The sequence below is a fragment of the Protopterus annectens genome, chromosome 4.part0, assembly GCF_019279795.1.
Source record: "Protopterus annectens isolate FY-2018-M chromosome 4.part0, PAN1.0, whole genome shotgun sequence".
Lineage (NCBI taxonomy): Eukaryota > Metazoa > Chordata > Ceratodontiformes > Protopteridae > Protopterus > Protopterus annectens.
The window spans coordinates 1,520,625,485-1,520,636,474 of record NC_056733.1 but is presented as its reverse complement, the minus strand read 5'-3'; positions in this window follow the sequence as shown (position 1 = coordinate 1,520,636,474).

The window sequence follows — 10,990 nt, the reverse complement described above, 5'->3', positions numbered from 1 at the left end:
CATTTAAAGGTTGCTATTGTTAATATTCTAAGTGAAACACATACCTTGGTGTCCACAGGTATTTTTTCACCTCGGTTTGCCCTTGCTTTCAGGTGAGGATGACAGAAGTTGCAAAGTTCCTGGAGTGTGTCTCTATCCACCCTGTAGTACTGTATTATTTCCACTTCATGCAGACCATGAAAAGTTAATCAGGGTCTAAATACCCCTCTCCTTCTTGCCCCCTACCCATGGTCTATCAGCATCAGCAGCATAGATGTGAGCCTGTTGCACTTACACATGCAGAAGAGCAGCAGCAGCTCCTAACATTCTTTCCACCTGGTGTAGTTTCCAATTCTGTATTTCGATAGGTTTTGGAATACTAGGCAGAAAGCTGCATTAAGTGCACATAGTTGTTTTATAGCTTGTTGAATAGTTCCTCCATCTTGGATTGGTTGATTAGCATACAATTTAGCTTTTTTTGCAGTAATTAGTATGCCACGATGATAAAGAGGAAAAGAATCTTAATTCTGTAAGGCCTGTTACTTGTATTGCAGCATACATTGTTATTTTTACAAGATATGAGAACTAGTGGATGGATAAGGTATCTGGAAACATGACTCTACAGTCAAGAAGTATTGTTACTTGGGATTTCAGTCATGTGGCCTATGGCTCTGGGCACTTGCAGCTAAACCTGTGTGCTAGCAACATATCTGTGGTCTCTCTCTTCATTGCTAAGGCATCATGTCCACAGATAAACTATTTCATCCAGAGTTTCAAAGGTTGGTGTCTGGATGTTCTAATATGGTGGCATGAGTTTTCACTGTCTGAAAGAAATGAAAGGACTGACTGATGCACATACCAAACTCACTTATGATTTGCCTTCTTCTGTCATTGCCACATCAGTTTGCATGCCCTTTATTTTTTACTTATAACTCTCAGTTTGAACAGAAATAAGCTGAGAAAAGGCCCATTTTTACCTACACTCTGACTCACAAAGTTTGTTTCAGTCCACAACAAGCCCCTAGCTTTCAAAATACAAGAAAATACAAATTTTCATTATTGTTTTGTGCAAATAATTATTGCATTCAGTTTTGGGAAGATTTTCTTGTTTTTCTGGCTCTAGATGTTAACAATTCAATCTGAAATTTGAAGCTGCAGGGAAGCCTGCCTGAAAATTGGAAATCCTGGATCTAAAGATTTGAGCTGTATTTCTCTGCAAGTGATCTCAGTGACAAGCTACAAAAAGTTACATGTACCATGTTGCTTCATAGCACATTCAAAAACAAAAATAACGAAAACAAGCTGGAGCAGGAAACTGACAAACAATTTAATATGAGCGCTTTCGGAAAAAAACAATGCTTTTCCTTCTTCAGATGAACGAGATGTGAACTAAAGTGTGGTTTTATAACAATTCTCGTCATGATTAATTAATTAAACTGTCGTGTGAATCTAAAAATTCCATATATAATCAAATAACAAAATAATTACATATAAAACCTAACAATGACTATTTTTCTTATAAACACATGAACCCTGCAATACAACATAAACATTAAAGACAATAAAAACATTAGAATTATTAAAACATTGGATGCAGCTATTAAAGGGACTTACTAAGAATCATGAAACCCGTAATATATATCTTAAAGTTGTTAAAACTCAAAAAATATATATATCAAAAAATATATTAACATTGATTTACAAACTATCTCTTCAAGGCTAAGAGTTTAAGGACACACTTAACAGAAATATATTCATTAAGACCTGGGAAGATATATGCTGCAGTTCTAATTTGCCAGCATAATTCATTTATTTCTAAATTAATCTGCCATGGGCCACCTAATTCGTTCTGCGGAACTTGCTGGAGTATAGTAAATTTAAAATAATGTTCAGGAGAAGAGAGCGGTGGTAAAGGGACAAATGGTCAGGGCAGCTAGAATGATTTCTGATTAACTAGATTATATGGAGGAAAATGAACTTTTAGTTAAAATGTTTTTTAATAGGGGATATCCCATGTCTTTGCTCTTAAATATTTCAGCAGAAGTCACTACTAAAAGACAAATAGGACATTTTAAGCCTTTATTAGATGGTGATAATTTAGTTCACCATTCTTCTTTTAGAAATGAAAATGATAATTTTTCCGATATTGGTCCTACTAGTTATACAGTTAGTTTCTTGTGTACATATACTTTAGACCATATCGGTATTAGAGAGATGCTTAATAAAAATTGGGCTTTACTTAAGGAAGATAGTATCTTAAATAAACCGCTAGGTAACCAACCAAAAATCACTTATAGATGGGGTCCTAATTTAAAAGAATTTTATTTTTTATTTATTTAACATTTGTTGACCGGGAAAGTCCGACTAGGTTCCACAGAGCCTGTTTTCAGCGGAGGCCCGGGGAGAAATGCTCCAGATGCATGACTTTGGAATGTGGGAGGAAACCGGAGTACCCGGAGAAAACCCACGCGAGCACAGGGAGAACATGCAAACTCCACACAGAAAGCACCCCAGCCGAGAATTGAACCGGAGAACCTCTTGCTGTGAGGCGACAATGTTAACCGCTGCACCACTGCGCCGCCCATTATTGTATTCATCAACTAAACCCACAGTTAATAATAAAGTGGGTATGTTCAGATGTGGTGCTTGCCATCAATGTAGATATTTAAATACATCTCACCAACTTAAAATTAGGGACAAAATTTATAAAGTTCAAAATAGATATACTTGCAACACTAAAGCAGTAGTTTATTCTGCTTGTTGCCAGGTTTGTTCTGCATTCTACATTGGCAAGACAGAAAGAAAAATAAAACTCCTGAACATTATTTTAAATTTACTATACTCCAGCAAGTTCCGCAGGTCTTAACGAATATATTTCTGTCAAGTGTCTCCTTAAACTCTTAGCCTTGAAGACATAGTTTGTAAATCAATGTTAATATATTTTTTAATATATATATTTTTTGAGTTTTAACAACTTTAAGATATATATTACGGGTTTCATGATTCTCAGTAAGTCCCTTTAATAGCTGCATCCAATGTTTTAATAATTCTAATGTTTTTATTGTCTTTAATGTTTATGTTGTATTGCAGGGTTCATGTGTTTATAAGAAAAATAGTCATTGTTAGGTTTTATATGTCATTATTTTGTTATTTGATTATATATGGAATTTTTAGAATCACATGACAGTTTAATTAATTAATCATGACGAGAATTGTTATAAAACCACACTTTAGTTCACATCTCGTTCATCTGAAGAAGGAGAAGCATTGTTTTTTCTGAAAGCGCTCATATTAAATTGTTTGCCAGTTTCCTGCTCCAGCTTGTTTTCGTTATTTTTGTTTTTGGAAGTTTATTGCAGTTTTTTGATTTTGTGCTTCATAGCACATTGAAAAAACAATGAAGGTATTTAACACTTTTGTACTAAGTGATCAAGAGTAAAGCAGTTAGGCAACACTGAAAGCTGTAGTCGAGGCATACCGTGAGGCAAAAAATTTTGCTTTATATCAAACATTTGTTTTTTAATTAGAAATTAGGAGCCACAAAAATATTGATGCATATGGGGATGATCTGAGAGTCTGTTTATCCAAGAACAACAAATATATGTTTATGTGATTGCAAATTGTTTGCAACAGATTTTTTTCTAAGACTACCAACATTTGCAGTAGTCAAAAAATGGTAGGCAAGGAAAGTGACTTTATTTTTTGTCGTTGGTATGAATGTGTATACTTAAACGATTTCTGTTGTGACTGGATATGTCATTGAATTGTTTGCACTATTTATTTATGAGACTTGATAGTTTTAGGAATATCATATGCAGTGTGGGAGATTGGGAATATTTTTTTGGCATTCATTTTCTTTAGCAACTTTTTAACGTCCTTATATAAGGCTGGAAACAGAATGCAGGACAATGGCGGCAGGGGGTACAGGTGATACTGTGCTGAGTACATAAGTACTGTAAGTACTGGGGATGGTAGAAACTGGAATAGCAGGACCACTGTAGATGAGTTAAGAATGTCATCAAGGGTTTGCTGAGGAAAAGGGATGTTGCAGTTGCTTGATTTGTATATCTCTTTCTTATTAGAGAGAGAAATACTTCCAAACAAGTTTAGGAATATTATACTGGTCTGTTTGTTACCTTCTGATGTAGGGTGTCTGAGAAGCATTTACTGCCATTCTTGTGGATACTTTGAGTTCCCTATAGACATTGCATTTTTTGACATCTGCAGGACTGGACTTCTGTTTTTCCATGCCATGCCCCACTTTATAGCCATGGGCAATGCTGTCTGTTGTGTCTTGATAATTACATCTGCCTGTATTTCCTGAATGCAACATATTGAACTGCATTGAAGCTTGACAAAGCTTGCAGCAGGCAAAGTGAAAATATGTGATTTAATCTGCAGTACTTGTGTTTTCAATGGGATGAAAAGATGTGTGAATTGTTTTCTATGCACTGTATAAAAAACAGTATATGAAATTCAACTTAAGTTCATAACTGTGTTATGTTAGGAAATACAGCAATTACATATAGGATGCCAAATGTATAGCAGACTTGCGAGACTGAAAACTGTAACTGTTATGCCCAATGATTACAAGATCTGTGACAATTCCTAGACCTGGATCTGAAGCTGTAAAAGTGCAATTGTCTCTTGCCCCCATTCTCCAATGTTGTCTTTTGGCTTTTTCTGGTTAGGGGTCGCCACAGCTGAACTCCGGTCCACTAATGATTGGCAGTAGATTTTCACAAACGCCAAGGTGCCAGCTCAACATCCAACCTTCAAGGAAGTCACACCCATTTACGCATGTCTTTTGAACGCCACCCAACCACAGGGAGGACATGCAGACTCCACATAGAAGGCACTACCCGCACTCCAGCCGAGTCGAACGGGAGAACCTCTTGATGTGAGGCAATGACGCTAACACAAAAACATGGTGTTGCAAGAGCAACCATAAATTTTATTGATGCCCAACACACATGTTAAATGTTGTCTGTATAGACTGTTAATATCAACATTGTAAGCCAACATTAAACTTTATAACACAAAATGACATTACTACAACCATGGGACTGTTATTGGGTGATATAAAGTGACATAAAGCCCGCTTGATGGTCTTTAATTTTATTTGATTAAAACCATAACCCAAGCAAATACTGCTATTGCATGTCCAGCAGTACTATGAATTGGCTTCTTTATTTATTAAATAGCAAGCAAGGAAAAAAGAGGAAAATGTAAGCAAAAGGGGAGCTGAGGCCAAAAAGAGCGACCCATCAGAGCCCGTTCCCTGCTTTTACCACATATCTTTTTAAACAAGGTTAAACAGTTTGAACTGTAGTGGAACTATCACTATAAAATGAATAATTAAATAAAAAAATTGGAGTGTTGATTTGTGTGCGTGTGTGTGTACATATATATATATATATATATATATATATATATATATATATATATTGACACACACACACACGCGCACGTGTATGTGTGTGTGTGTGTGTGTGTGTGTGTGTGTGTGTGTGTGTGTGTGTGTGTGTGTGTGTGTGTGTGTGTATGTATGTATGTATATATACATGTATAAACACACACACACACACACACACACACACACACGTATTAAACAATCTCCTGGGTTTTTCTTAAAAACCAGAATGTAACAAAAAAATAATGCATGATTCAAAAGGGGAGCCAGAAATTAACCCTTAATTTGACTTTGTTAAAGTTCCTTGGAAATGTGGGACTGAGCTGTAGCTTCTTTGCCCTTTAATTATGATAAGTTTTGCAGTGTGTACGCATGCTGTGTTTAATTGATCTTGCAGAAAACGCCCTGGTAAAGCCCTCAGTATGGAAATATACAACTGCTTGAATAGGATATATGTTTAGAAGTTCTTTGAGAACTTTTGCTTTAATGGGGGAATTGTTTATTTGTTCATGTGGAGGTAACAGGCTCTGCTAGAGTCACAAAAATATTTTTACCCTAGTCTGATGTCTGTCCTGAATTGATTTGCATTCTGTTTTGAAACTGATATGAATGAAAAAGGCCTTTGAAATCTCCATGCTATCATTTTATTGCAGGATGCATACCACCACAAACATTTCAAATATAAGGGAATCTACATGAAAACCAGCCACAGTTACTGGAAGTAAAGGCCCAACAAGATTTGACTTTAATGTGTATTTGATTATCCTGTTGATAAAGATCATTTTTATGATTGTCTGTCGTAACACTGAGCGAAGTGTTGGCATGTCTGGTTTCCCATTTCAGCTGACTATCTTTTGTTTTTAGTGCCCTGAATCTTTGTTCATATTGGTACTAAGCCATCCTTCTTTTCTAAAACATATATCTCCCTTACAATAAGGAAATAATCTAGGACAGAGGTAGCCATCAAGGGATATTTTTCTACCACTTCTACTTTGAAATGTATAAACCGAATAACCTAATTATCGTAAGACTCAGTTTTGGGTTGACATCTGCCCAGCACTGCATTGGCCTCTCTTAAAACTTTGTACCTGTTAAAATTAGTGTCAGTAATTCTCTGAATACATTTAGCACCTATAAGATCAAAAGTCTGTATGAATTCTCCTTTCCAAATCATTTCCTTGCCTGCTTGAGATATCTGAGCAGTGATACCAGAACCATTTTAATTATTACCTGGCTGTTTGTGTTACTGTTAATTTGGCCTGATGATGAGGGGATTGTATCTTTATCTGAGATTACTGAGAGCAGTAGGGGAAATGGAGAGCTATTTGAGGCATTTATAGTTACTATGCTGGGTACCGAATCTCTCCCCTTTATTAGAGAGGCTTCGAATTGAAGGAATAATATTGCATTGCTAATTGAATTAATCTGACTCTACTTTCTCCATTATACACTTCAATATAAACACCAAAATATTCATCTATTGCCCTGTTTGAACCTCCTCTTGATTGACAGGACATCCTAAAGTCCATGCACCTGTAAAAATATATTGGGAACTGTCCAAGGGGTCTTGGACTATTACTTCCTTCCTGAGTTCCTTCTTGGCTTTTTGGGAGATGGACCTTCTTCCACATTATCTGACTCAGATATCTGAACTAATGGTCTCTTCCCAATCAGTGACAATGATTCTACAATTTGTTCATTGTCTTCTGTTGAAATTTCTTCAAAAAATTGTTTAGCTTCTTCTGCAGTATGATTCCACTTTTGCTTGAGGTCCATTATCAGAGCCATGACTAATTCACTGTAAAAGAAAATACAATTAATAACTGTCAATAATTATAATTTTATGTTTTTTTATCTTCAAGCCAATATAACTGAAGCAAACTTCTGTCCTAATTATATTTAAGTGGATAATTATCTACTGTTTTTTTTTAAATATATAGTCAGTGTTCTAACAAAGAAAGAACTATGCCCTGATCTGGAATGTCATACTGCTGCTATTAAATAAACTGGCATGAACTATAAACTGTGAACTGGCCATCTTATGACAAATTATTTGACTGAAATAGCAATGATAAGTGCAGAATACTGTAATCACTGATTTTGTCTGCTGTGCTTAGTGGGTGGACGGAAGAAAGGAATGCTACTAGGTTAAAAGGTGATTAAACCAGTTGCAGTGCTAAGTGTTGTATGTTATTATTAGTGAATGTCTTCTTTTTTTTGGTGCTGCGGCTTTAAAGGAGGGAGAGGGCTTAGTGCTAGAACTACCGAAGACTGAGACCTAATGTACTTGTTTTTCTTTATGTTTTATGTATTTGTTTGTATAAGTTTTTATTTATCTATTTTGACTGGAGTAAAAGAAGGATCCGTATTAAAGCTTGGAGACCATCACAATGCAAGAGATGCACAGAGTTAACTAGTTATTGAAGGTAATGGTGCCCATGAATCTGTGAATGGTTCAAAAGCCTTTGCTTATGACTGGTTGCCACATAATTGCAGTATAAACAGAATGGCAGCAAACTGCTGGTTTGTAAAGGAGAAAGGGGAGAATTTATTGAATATGGTAACTTGACTAACCCTGCAGGATTTGCTTATCTATGAGGAAAAGTGAATGGTTGACTTACTGAATAATGTCAAAATGTGGGTTGTAATCATCTTCACTTTCAAATTACTTTGTTTTAATCTCACGTTTTCTATTCTGTCACCTCTTCGAATTACCCATACTAATACTTCCTAAAAAGTATTAAGTTATACTGCTTCAGCTGAGGTCTGCTCCAATCCAGAAGATCACTGTTACTGGTGCAACTGAAAAGAATGTCCACAATTGTATGTGTTTTAACTGGCTTTAGTTAACTGGGTCATGTACAAAATCAGAAATGCATGGGGCATGGTCTTTACTGATATATCTGATTATTATTATTATTATTGGCATTAAGGTATTTACTGGTTTTCTTTACAACACTTTACCTGTAGAATATAATAGGCGGAAGGGAGTGGGAAAAAGAGGAATGAAAGTGCTATGTATGGTAAGTGTTTCATGAAATTGTTATTAGTAACTGTAGAGCAATGAGGTACTAACTTAACTGAGTGTAGAAGATAGGGGCTTGACATGTGCCGAACAGGAAGAACAGGAAAAACATTACATATCTTGCTGACTAAAAGGATACTTAATTACCACTAAATAGCCATAGTAATTGGAACCACAATAAACAAAACTTTGCCTTACTGAATTCAGACTTTCAAACATAGTCACTTGACAGAATCACTGACTTATACATATCAATGCTGTCTGTAAAGTGACAGTTGTTTGTGGAAAAAAATTGACTTAAAGGAAAGCTCAAGCTCTCCTTAGCCAGGAACAGAGTAATACAAACTATCTTGCTTGCAACAGATTAATTAATTTGTAAAGAGATAATTAGCCAAGAAGAGGTAAAAAGTCTCACTAGTATGTAAATGTGAAACTCTGCTCAATTGCCTCTGTAGTTTGTTTATGGAAAAGGCAGATATACAGCTCAACAGTCATAGAAGAGGAAAGAGGAAAAGAGACAAGAAAGAACTATCCTATAGCATGTACCTTGTGAGTTGTTCTCTGCACTTTGTCTCTGCTTGTGTATTATGAAAATTTTGACTACTGAAGACTAGGGTTCACTTATTCCTTCAGTTCTGAAGTAATTTAGAACTAGGTAGAAATGAGGACAATTTTCTGTTTCCTAGTGCAACTTCATCTCTCTATGTATAGTTCACTGCTATTTGTACTGCTTAACTAATTTATTGGTTCTTTCTAAAGCAAGTACACATATCAAGCCCTTTAAACTGGATATATTCTTCTTGCCATATAGAATATCAAATTAAACAGTTTTTAATGCAAAAGGTATGTTATTTTCTGCATTTGATTTTGTTGATAAGGGTGGCTCCTAAAATTTTTCTCAGAGCTGAAAACTCCTGCCATGACATCATGAAAGACTGAACCAACAATTTCTGACTACTTGAAGTTTAACTCCAGTGCAGTGTTCACTGTGTAGCCTGCTCTTGGATGTGGCAGTGTAGGTCCAGAACCAAAGCAGCAGGGAATATTTCCTGGATCTTCTTTTGGCCAAGCTGCATTTGGTGACTTTCTTAGTGATTCACATTGGTGTACATTTTTTTTTTATTTTAATCTGTTTAGCAACAGTGGTACGACTTTGAGAGATCACAATCATGTTGGCTATCAGATTTAACATGTAAGATTTTGAGATTAAAGATAATTTAGTTGGGGAGAGTGGAGCATTTGCTTGCCATCATTTTACACTGTCCTCTTAATTCCTACAAGTCTAGGAGGAAAGGTATGTTTTAAATGAGGCTGATCTATTTAGAAAGGTAGATAGTGTAGTTGTCTCAGCAGGTCATGTCCCAATCCTCTGTTTAGCACAAGGGACCAGAATAGCGTAGCTCTGCTGCTTAAAAAGAACAGGACTGAAAAAGTCATTATTTCTTGGTAGCTAGATCTTGTGAAGATTTCAGACTACAGCCCGCAAGGCTTTTTTACATGACACTTGTGAAACCTGTTTGCTAGAAATTGTGGTTGCACATCAGTTGCAGCATCTGTTTCTTCAAAAAGAACTTTTGCATAGCATTTATTACAGCGTGTACTTCAGAAAGGTAGCTTAGCAATACTGAATTCTGAAACTGAACAGATGGAATTTATAACTTCTTTGTGAGAATAAGAACAATTGCCATTTTCTTGCATGTGTAGATTTCAGCAAAACTGTAGACTTTAATGAACTGTATTGTAAAATTCTATCACACAGTGTCATTTGTAAACATTTTTGCTTCAGGAAAAGGGAGATATAAGATGTGTGCCCTCTTCCTTTGAATTAGTAGTTCCACTAGTATGCTAGTATGTTGTTCAAGTGTGGTTTTCTGGGCACTAGACAGCTTCAAAAATCATGTGTGGTGTGGTGGGGGGATTCAGAAGATTGCATGAAGGAGCAATCATGCCTTAAAGAGGAACATACCTCAAAAATAGGTAACAGCAAGTGCAGGTATAAATAAGGCCTGAAAATAATAACATTCCTCCAAAAAAAGGACAGTTAAGAGGTATGATTTGAAACTCATTTAAGTTTAACAGCATTCTACTTGATTACGTCTTGTTTCATTTTCTGTTTCATGTGGTCAGAAACATGAGGAAGAAAGATAGAGACAGAGAGAGAGAGAGAGAGAGAGACAGAGACAGAGACAGTGATAGAGAAATTAGGTTAATGAACTGTAACTCACATGTACCATGACTTCTACTTATATACAGCAGTACTTTGGTGGCATTGCGGGACAAAGGGCAGGTGTTCCATTGTTAAACAAGCACTAACAAGCAAACCAGGATAGTAAAACAATAGCTGTGTTAGCTAAATGTGAAATATTGCTTACTGGAAGATGTCTTTGTTAACTTCCTCCTCCCACACACAAATTTCTAAAAAGTAGCTTTTTTAATACTTTGAAAATATTTTAAAAAAGTCCGTCAAAGTTATTCGTTTGCATAAAGAATTTCCTTAATTTTGGTAAACTAGCTAGGTTTAAAAAAAAAAAAGAAAGAAAAAGTGAAAGTCTGACCCTTGGCTTCTTGAAACA